Raw genomic sequence first — 9,304 nt, 5'->3', positions numbered from 1 at the left:
TCTCACCCTCTTCCTTCATTCACCCCTGGACGTCTCGCTCCGCCCCCAAGTTTCGGGTCCAGCTTGCTCTTTCTGTCACATTACCGCGATGAAGGGTTTAGCCTGCAGGAGACCCTGCGCCGAGCCATTTTTGAAGACACCTGATGTGGCGGGTTAATCACTGCTAAATAAACCACACCTGTAGGGATGGCACAGCCTTTGCATGGACCCTTCGGAGCCCGCCCTGTCACGGCCAGATGGCTCGCCACCAAGCGATCCTGAGAAAGGCTGGCCGGGCGATGGATCAAGCAGCGTCTAGTGGCCATACCACCTTGGATACGCCTCATCTCATCTAATCTCGGAAGCAAAGCAGGGCTGGGCTCGGCTAGCATGGAACGGTGCCTTGCCGGACACCGACCTTAAGTAACTTAGATTATGGAAGCCCCAAGGCCTCTGAGCCAGTTGGCAGCTAAGTACGCTACCCCGCCGCCTTCACGCACGCCTGACACCGAGCTCCTTGCCACGGCTAGGAGTGGTTATTGACTCTGCAGCTCGCTGTGTGGAAATGATGGTGTTAAAAGCACCCGGGGCCGTGAAGGGGCCAGGCTTTCAGCAGGTTCCCAGGGAAGGTTTTGGATGCCGGCCACCTAGCGAGGGCCAGCAGAAGTAACATGTTTCTCTGCAAAGAAGCTTATGTAACCAAGCCAGACGGCTGACAAAGAGCTAACCTCAGTGCAAGGAAGGCAAGGAAGGTGAGGAAGGAATTGGGGAGGGTGGGGTGATTCCTGCTAGGGCCCTGAAATCATAAAACAGGCAGGAGAGTCTGACGCATGGTTACGGAAAGGATGTAGGGGCAGATAGAGGGTGTTGTCACGTGCGAGCACGTGTGCATGCTGGTTTGTGTGTGAGAGTGCGCTTCCTAGGTGTGGCGCGCTGCAGACAGTCAAAGGGATTGTTCCCTTTCATTAAAAGTTAATCCCCGGCTGCAGGCTATTAGAAAGCAACTAACCGCGCTCTACTCACCCTACCCGGGTCTACCGCTGAGTCTCGCCTCTGCTCCCGGCCTGTGGCATTTGCCGTGAAGCTGACGTTCCGTCGACAGCGCTGCAGCCGATCAGTGAGCTCAGCGGCTCTGAGTGGGGCGTTGTGTCTACAAGACCTTTTAAGGAAGCCAGCAAAAAAATTGAAGAGAAGGGAAAGCACAAAAGGACCTCGTCTTGCTGAGCACTGGAAAGGACAGCAGGCAGCCAGACGTCAAAGTAGAAAAGCAGCAAGTGAAAAACTTGTCTCTGCCTACGGCCACACCACCCTGAACACGCCCGATCTCATCTGATCTTGGAAGCTAAGCAGTGTCGGGCCTTGTTAGTACTTGGATGGGAGACCACCTGGGACTACCAGGTGCTGTAGGCTTTTGCTTTTTCTTTCCTTCCACCAGCAGGGGGCACTCTAATCTGTGCCTTTTTTCTATTCCCTTTCACAAGTGCACACATTCATTCTCTTTTCTTTTTTTCATTTGCTTTCTCTCTTGCGCTATTTCATCTCTGCAAAATACCAGCATCCTTCTGATCACCGTGGGCCTCCAGCATTGTTGCTTCTTTACTTTTAATACTAGGCTCCTTTTCACCAGGACCAGCGTCTCCCGCGTGGCTGGAGGCAACCACCGGTAACCCCAAGCAGAAGACCTTTGCAGGCAACACGACCCTCCCCCCTGAAGAGCAGCTCAAAGTCACTGGCAACCATCTCACCCTCTTCCTTCATTAACCCCTGGACGTCTCGCTCCACCCCCAAGTTAGGGGTCCAGCTTGCTCTTTCTGTCACATTAAAGCAATGAAGGGTTTAGCCTGCAGGAGACCCTGCGCCGAGACATTTTTGAAGACACATGATGCGGCTGGTGAATCACTGCTAAACAAACCACACCTGTAGGGACGGCACAGCCTTTGCATGGACCCTTCGGAGCCCGCCCCGTCACGGCCAGATTGCTCGCAACCAAGAGATCCTGAGAAAGGCTGGCCGGGCGATGTATTGAGCAGCGTCTACTGGCCATACCACCTTGGATACGCCCGATCTCATCTGATCTGGAAAGCAAAGCAGGGCTGGGCTCTGACAGTACTTGGATGGGAGACCTCTTGGGAACACCGGGTGCTGTAAACCATTTTGATGACGTTTTGCCCTACTGCCCAGCTCGGCTAGCATGGAATGGCGCCTTGCCGGACACCGACCTTAAGTAACTTAGATGATGGAAGCCCCAAGGCCTCTGAGCCAGTTGGCAGCTAAGTACGCTACCCCGCCGCCTTCACGCAGGCTTGACACCGAGCTCCTTGCCACGGCTAGGAGTGCTTATTGACTCCGCAGCTCGCCGTGTGGAAATGATGGCGTTAAAAGCACCCGGGGCCGTGAAGGGGCCAGGCTTTCAGCAGGTGCCCAGGGAAGGTTTTGGATGCCGGCCGCCTAGCGAGGGCCAGCAGAAGTAACATGTTTCTCTGCAAAGAAGCTTGTGTAACCAAGGCAGACGGCTGACAAAGAGCTAACCTCAGGGCAAGGAAGGCAAGGAAGGTGCGGAAGGAATTGGGGAGGGGGGGTGTGATTCCTGCTAGGGCTCTGAAATCATAAAACAGGCAGGAGAGTCTGACGCATGGTGACGGAGAGGTTGTAGGGGCAGATAGGGGGTGTTGTCATGAGCGAGCACGTGTGCATGCTGGCTTGTGTGTGAGAGTGCGCTTCCTAGGTGTGGCGTGCTGCAGACAGTCAAAGGGATTGTTCCCTTTCATTAAAAGTTAATCCCCGGCTGCAGGCTATTAGAAAGCAACTAACCGCGCTCTACTCACCCTACCCGGTTCTACCGGTGAGTCTCGCCTCTGCTCCCGGCCTGTGGCATTGGCCGTGAAGCTGACGTTCCGTCGACAGCGCTGCAGCCGATCAGTGAGCTCAGTGGCTCTGAGTGGGGCGTTCTGTCTACAAGACCTTTTAAGGAAGCCAGCAAAAAAATTGAAGAGAAGGGAAAGCACAAAAGGACCTGATCTTGCTGAGCACTGGAAAGGGCAGCCGGCAGCCAGACGTCAAAGTAGAAAAGCAGCAAGTGAGAGACTTGTCTCTGCCTACGGCCACACCACCCTGAACACGCCTGATCTCATCTGATCTCAGAAGCTAAGCAGGGTCAGGCCTGGTTAGTACTTGGATGGGAGACTGTAAAATAATACTCTTCCTGTATTATTTTTTTCTACTGAGGACTTCTCAAAGTTTCAATATCACGATATTCTTATAAAAAAATGTATCTATTTATTCTTGGATTGTCCATTAAAAAGAATCAGATTGCAGCAGGTACATACAATAATTAGTTATAAAGTAATTGTCCATTTGTCCATAATTAGCTTAATTGTTTTGATTCACCCATCTTTCTTTGGAACCTGGCTGGTAAATCATGTTTTTGTCCAGCATGTGTCCAGGCCTACATGTCATCTGCTTCTCAGCATGAAGATTCTGTGTCTTGTGGGGTGGGAAGAGCAAGAGATCCCCCCCTTTCTGTACCATGGGCTTTTATAGCCAGTCGTATGGACACCTGTTCTACATATGGTAGTGAACCAAAAATACACACACAAATAGCGCATGTCAACTAGACACGATGGCTGAGGCATAGAACTCAGAAAAATGATTATCGATTAACATTCCAAATGAATTTCCATAATTAACCATTTAACATTTCCCCCTTTTTTGAGAATAAAAGGACTTTAACTGAAATTTCTCAAAAGAAGATACATTCATCAATCATTTTTTCTTTCCTTCTTCCTTGGCAATATCATTAAATTTCCATAATAATAATAATAGTAATAATAGTATCAATATCGGATTATTGTTATATAATGATGTGAATTCATGTTATGGTAAGCCGTGACTAATATTCATTTAATATGTATAATTATACTTCCCTATATCTAAATTGAAGCAATCGCGGGTTCAATCGTCATCATCTGATGTCATCGGGTCGTCGTCTCGTCTTCTTCTTGGTACTTTTATAACACAGTCTTTAGATGAAAACTCCTTTGAAATAAATTACAGCATGTAGATATTGTACAGTCCATAATTGTGTTCATTATTGTTCAGTCCATAAACTGTACTCTTTATTAGAAAGATCATGTGTGTCAGTTGATAAGAAAACAAAGTCCATGGATGAAATGTAGCTTTAATATCTGTGCAGTGTCACCTGGACTTACGTTGGATCGTCTTTGGAATCTTCCGAGTGTCCGCACTGGTCTCGTGTCACTTTTGGAACAGATGTGACGTCTTTGGTCAGTAAAGCAAGGGTTAACTTGACACTTTCCTGCTTTATATAGAACCATAACCAGTTCTCAGTCGTTTATATACAGGACACATATGCCAGGTATCACCTGTTCACCAGCTTTCATTGAAGCGTTGCAGGTGATAAGAAACCACTGGAACGTGATGAAACTTAAACACAACACAGTACATATAGGATCATCGTCCTCTGCCGTCCTGGTGATCAGTGGTGTGAATTGTATTGTATGTAATGGACACAGTCTATTATAACACTCAGCATTCACACCTGTTACCTTCTGAGACGTCCGGATATCAGTTGCTTCTTCTTGTAACTTTTGAGAATCTCTTTGATTTATAAAAATTAAAAGTCTTTATTAAGATAGAATTCATAATTGCGATGTCTTGATTGAAGTCTTCATTCCCTAATCTGATACCAAATCTGGCAGTTTTTCCTAACCTTTAATATCACAGCGTACCATAGCAATCAGTAATATCCATCTAATTATTATCAAAATATTAAAATAAATTATGTTTGGAATAATAAACAATAATAGATAATAATTCATTATCAATCAAGTTCTCCATATGATAGAACATTTTTATGTCATAGGTGTAATTACCTTTTCCAACCCATAGGTGTCAGTGTATTTTGAAAAAACAAGTTTTTATATCTTTATTAAACCAATAATATCAAAGAATGTGTACTCCTGAACCAAAATGAATAAATATATGAATGTATGAATGAATGAATAAATGAATGAATGAATTGTTGTGTTTACTCAGAAAATGTAAACATTTTTTTCCTTAACAATATATATTTAATGAAGCAATACTCTTGTATTAGACATTACTTTATTAAATATTAATGTGTTTTCTCAATTGAGATATTGAACTGAAATAAAATCAAATGAGAATTAAAAAATGAAAAAATAGAAAAATAAGAAGTATAAAGTAAGAATAAAATTTTAAAAATGAAAAATAAAATTAAGAGTAAAAATAAGAATAAAAATAAAAATAAGGCCTTTAAATTTGAATGACAAATGCAGAGTAATTATATTCTCCATAAAAAATACCCTTATATCTCCATTATCTGGATGATTTCATATTTGTCATAACCTTGTACCACCAAAAAATATTAAATTATGCAACTTTGCATGTAATACCCTTCTTAATTATATCATAGTACCTTATTATTATTTCTTCTTTATTAAAATGTGTGGAAAATAAGTATTGATCAAAAGTGATTATGTAATCAGGATCAAAAACACATTTTCCCCCTTAATACCAAAAATATTATTTTATAAAATTTATGTATATATCAGAACCAAATTAAAAATAATTATTCTTCTAGAAATATTGTGCATAAATTTCATATCGATGAGTAGCATAGATTTGACTAAAGAGAGGTGTGTACCTATTTAGGTAACCATTAAAAATAATATTATAGTTATTCAAGAATATTATCATGTGGAAAATTATTCTAAATATAAATTTGCTTTGTAAACCATTTTGATGTGTGGTTGCCCTTATCCACTATTAGTTAAATCAAGAAATAATAATTATTAAAGAAATATAGAAATATATATATGTAGATACAGTAATACCTAATTATGTATTATAATTTCCTCAGAATTAAATATATTTTTGTACCTTCACATAAAGAAACATTTTTTTTTTCAAACATACAAACATACGAGGCCTCTGTCACATCAATCACACTTAGCAGCTGCTGATTTACTCATCTGTCACCTTCACTCTGACATTCACAGATCTATTCAACTCAAACATTCCACATATGAAGTTTTAGATATATATATATATATATATTTAACCCAAAATTGTTGTATCCCAATTTATTAATGCGCATTGCCATATCAATTGAATATCTTTATATTTCTTTGAATATTCCCCAAGTACATATTATATAATATGAGAGTAAGTCACTGGAATTTCAGACACTTGAAAAAACTCTTGTCTTAGATTCTTTTTTCACTGGCTGCCCGGTCTTAAGTTACATCAGTTGAAAATAGAATGAATGGGATCCTATACTATTAGCTCAAAGTTCAAAGGCCGCAGCTGTCACACGTCATGCTGTAAAGCTACTTTAATTTGCACGAACACTTCATGCACAGAAAATATTAGCAACACAAAAGAATTAATAAGTATTACATATATATTATAGATCAACTAGATATATTGTTATTATTTTAAAATGTTATACACATAAAATCATGCAATTTTTTCACTTCCTGTGTGAATAAAGAAATAAATCCATTTTAGAGTTCTTTGATCAAATCCTGCTTTGGAATGAAAACATATATTGGTTGGTTCTAATGTAATTCAAAATATTGCTACTTAAATTTATATATATGAAGATCTAATTTATTAATTAATATATATATATTTTATAAACATATATATAAATACAATTATACGCAATCTCTACTTAGACAAGTGTGTATATATATATATATATATATATATATATATATATATATGAACTATTAGAAACTATGTAACTACAATTTTACTGTATAAGATTATAAATAAATATTGAGACATTGTATTACATTTTGATACAACATTATAATTACAGTTTTTCCTTAGCCACTCCCTAAACCAAATCTTCTGTCTCTCTCAAATATCTCCAGGAACGCCCTATTTAGGAAAGACATTTTTCTATCCTTCAAAACCTCAGAGAACTGCCTGTTCTTCTGTCCACATTCCATGACGTCACTGTGAGTTGGTCGTCTCACCTGTCTCTGTCCATCAGTTTCAGCCATTTTCCTTTTTAGAGAATCACAGTTCTGACTGAGAATTAACTCATTCTGTGGAGAGATGGATCTTTGCACTGGCTGATATGGCTTATAACATATATGAAATCTTCTGCGTATTTGATAGATTTCACTATGGGGATGACTCAGTCTAGGAGAGTTTGATAATGGCTTTTGGTAAGATTTTACCTTTCCTGGTTTTATAAATTTAGCTTGATTTATTTTCTTTTCACGATTCTCATGTTTTCTAACAAAATCCAGCATCTGCGCACATTCAAATAATGAATTTTTTTGTGATGCCATAACTTGGGAAACTGAATTTAGGAATTTGAATTTTTGTACAAAAGTTGTTATCATATGTTGTACTTTTCCATTTTTGATGAGAGCTTTGTACAACCGTTCAAATATGGACATGAATGTATATGTACATTCCTTCCTACCAATCCTTAGTTTCTGCAGACCTTCTATGTTGGGAAAATCCTTTGTGACACAATAAATCAAATATCTTAATCTGTCCGAATCATTTTCCCATCCATTAGGAGAGTCATTTTCACAGGGCATTAGATGTAAACGTCTGGACAATGTCACAGGAATCCATATTTTAAATAATTGATTCCTCTCCTCATTGGATAAATCAAACTTATCAGAGAAGCTCTCAAATGTCTCTGAATTTCTACAGGCATGGATTTTGACATCATATTTTGGCATGATTTTGTATAATTTCAGCAAATTTTTCCTCATTTTAATTTGGAGTTGAGCCTGGGTAATTCCAGAATTCTCTGATATTTTTAGTGGCTCTTGTACGTCTGTTCCTCCTACGTCACTCACGTCTCCTCCCACATCACCTAGTATGTCGGTTTCTCGTATGTCAGTCATGTCTCCTCCCATGTCAGGTTTCTGTATGTCCGTCTCTTGGTCAGACCCAAGGTCACCTTCAGTTACAGACACGTGTCTTACTTCTTGTTCATTTTCCACATTACAGTCAGAATCAGTATCACCGTTTGACACTTCTACACTATTTTCCTGCTTAGAAATCTCTAACACAAGACTATGAAAAAAATCTACCAAATGTAGAATATTTCTCAATTTCTGTTTGTCTCTATTTACCAATTTAGAAGTTAACTGTAAATTCTGCAATTCACATTCTTTGTATAAACTGAGCCACAAAACTTCTATGTCATCTCCTACATTAACTTTGAAATTAATATTACTTTGTTTAGCAAAAGAAGAAATTATATCCATATTTTGCTTACCTTAAGATTCCTTGGCTTCTCTTTATCAGCACGTCCTGTCTTCAGTTCGTCTGATTCTTCTCCTGTGTGATTCTGTTCCTTGTTAGTACCTCTGCTTCCTGTCTTTCCTCAGTCTGTAGGTCCTTTCTGCTTCTTGTGACAAACTAGTGAATTTACTGACACGTGAACAACAGCTGTTCAGCTCGTCAGGACTCCCCCCTTGTTCACGGAAGAAATTCACTTACTTAATTTAAAAAACAAAAAAACAGGACTGGCTGGCTCACCATTGGAAAATAATACTCTTCCTGTATTATTTTTTTCTACTAAGGACTTCTCAAAGTATCAATATCACGATATTCTTATAAAAAATGTATCTATTTATTCTTGGATTGTCCATTAAAAAGAATCAGATTGCAGCAGGTACATACAATAATTAGTTATAAAGTAATTGTCCATTTGTCCATAATTTGCTTAATTGTTGAGATTCACCCATCTTTCCTTTGATCCTGGCTGGTAAATCATGTCTTTGTCCAGCATGTGTCCAGGCCTACATGTCATCTGCTTCTCAGCATGAAGATTCTGTGTCTTGTGGGGTGGGCAGAGCAAGAGAGCCCCCCCTTTCTGTACCATGGGCTTTTATAGCCAGTCGTATGGACACCTGTTCTACATATGGTAGTGAACCAAAAATACACACACAAATAGCGCATGTCAACTAGACACGATGGCTGAGGCATAGAACTCAGAAAAATGATTATCGATTAACATTCCAAATATATTTCCATAATTAACCATTTAACATTTCCCCCTTTTTTGAGAATAAAAGGACTTTAACTGAAAAATCTCAAAAGAAGATACATTCATCAATCATTTTTTCTTTCCTTCTTCCTTGGCAATATCATTAAATTTCCATAATAATAATAATAATAGTAATAATAGTATCAATATCGGATTATTGTTATATAATGATGTGAATTCATGTTATGGTAAGCCGTGACTAATATTCATTTAATATGTATAATTATACTTCCCTATATCTAAATTGAAGCA

At 39.4% G+C, this 9,304-nt stretch overlaps 2 pseudogenes; both read left to right on the top strand.

Moving 5' to 3' along the window:
- The first annotated feature begins 1,270 nt into the window (after positions 1 to 1,270).
- Positions 1,271 to 1,389, top strand: LOC141267350 (5S ribosomal RNA; annotated as a pseudogene).
- A 621-nt stretch (positions 1,390 to 2,010) lies between these two features.
- On the top strand, positions 2,011 to 2,130 carry LOC141269803 (5S ribosomal RNA; annotated as a pseudogene).
- The last annotated feature ends 7,174 nt before the right edge of the window (positions 2,131 to 9,304 follow it).

Source organism: Phyllobates terribilis, unplaced genomic scaffold (genome assembly GCF_046119375.1).
Source record: "Phyllobates terribilis strain yellow unplaced genomic scaffold, ASM4611937v1 Scaffold_4__5_contigs__length_816908805, whole genome shotgun sequence".
Classification (NCBI taxonomy): domain Eukaryota; kingdom Metazoa; phylum Chordata; class Amphibia; order Anura; family Dendrobatidae; genus Phyllobates; species Phyllobates terribilis.
The sequence above is the reverse complement of the archived record's forward strand: the minus strand, read 5'-3'. Positions and strand labels throughout refer to the sequence as shown.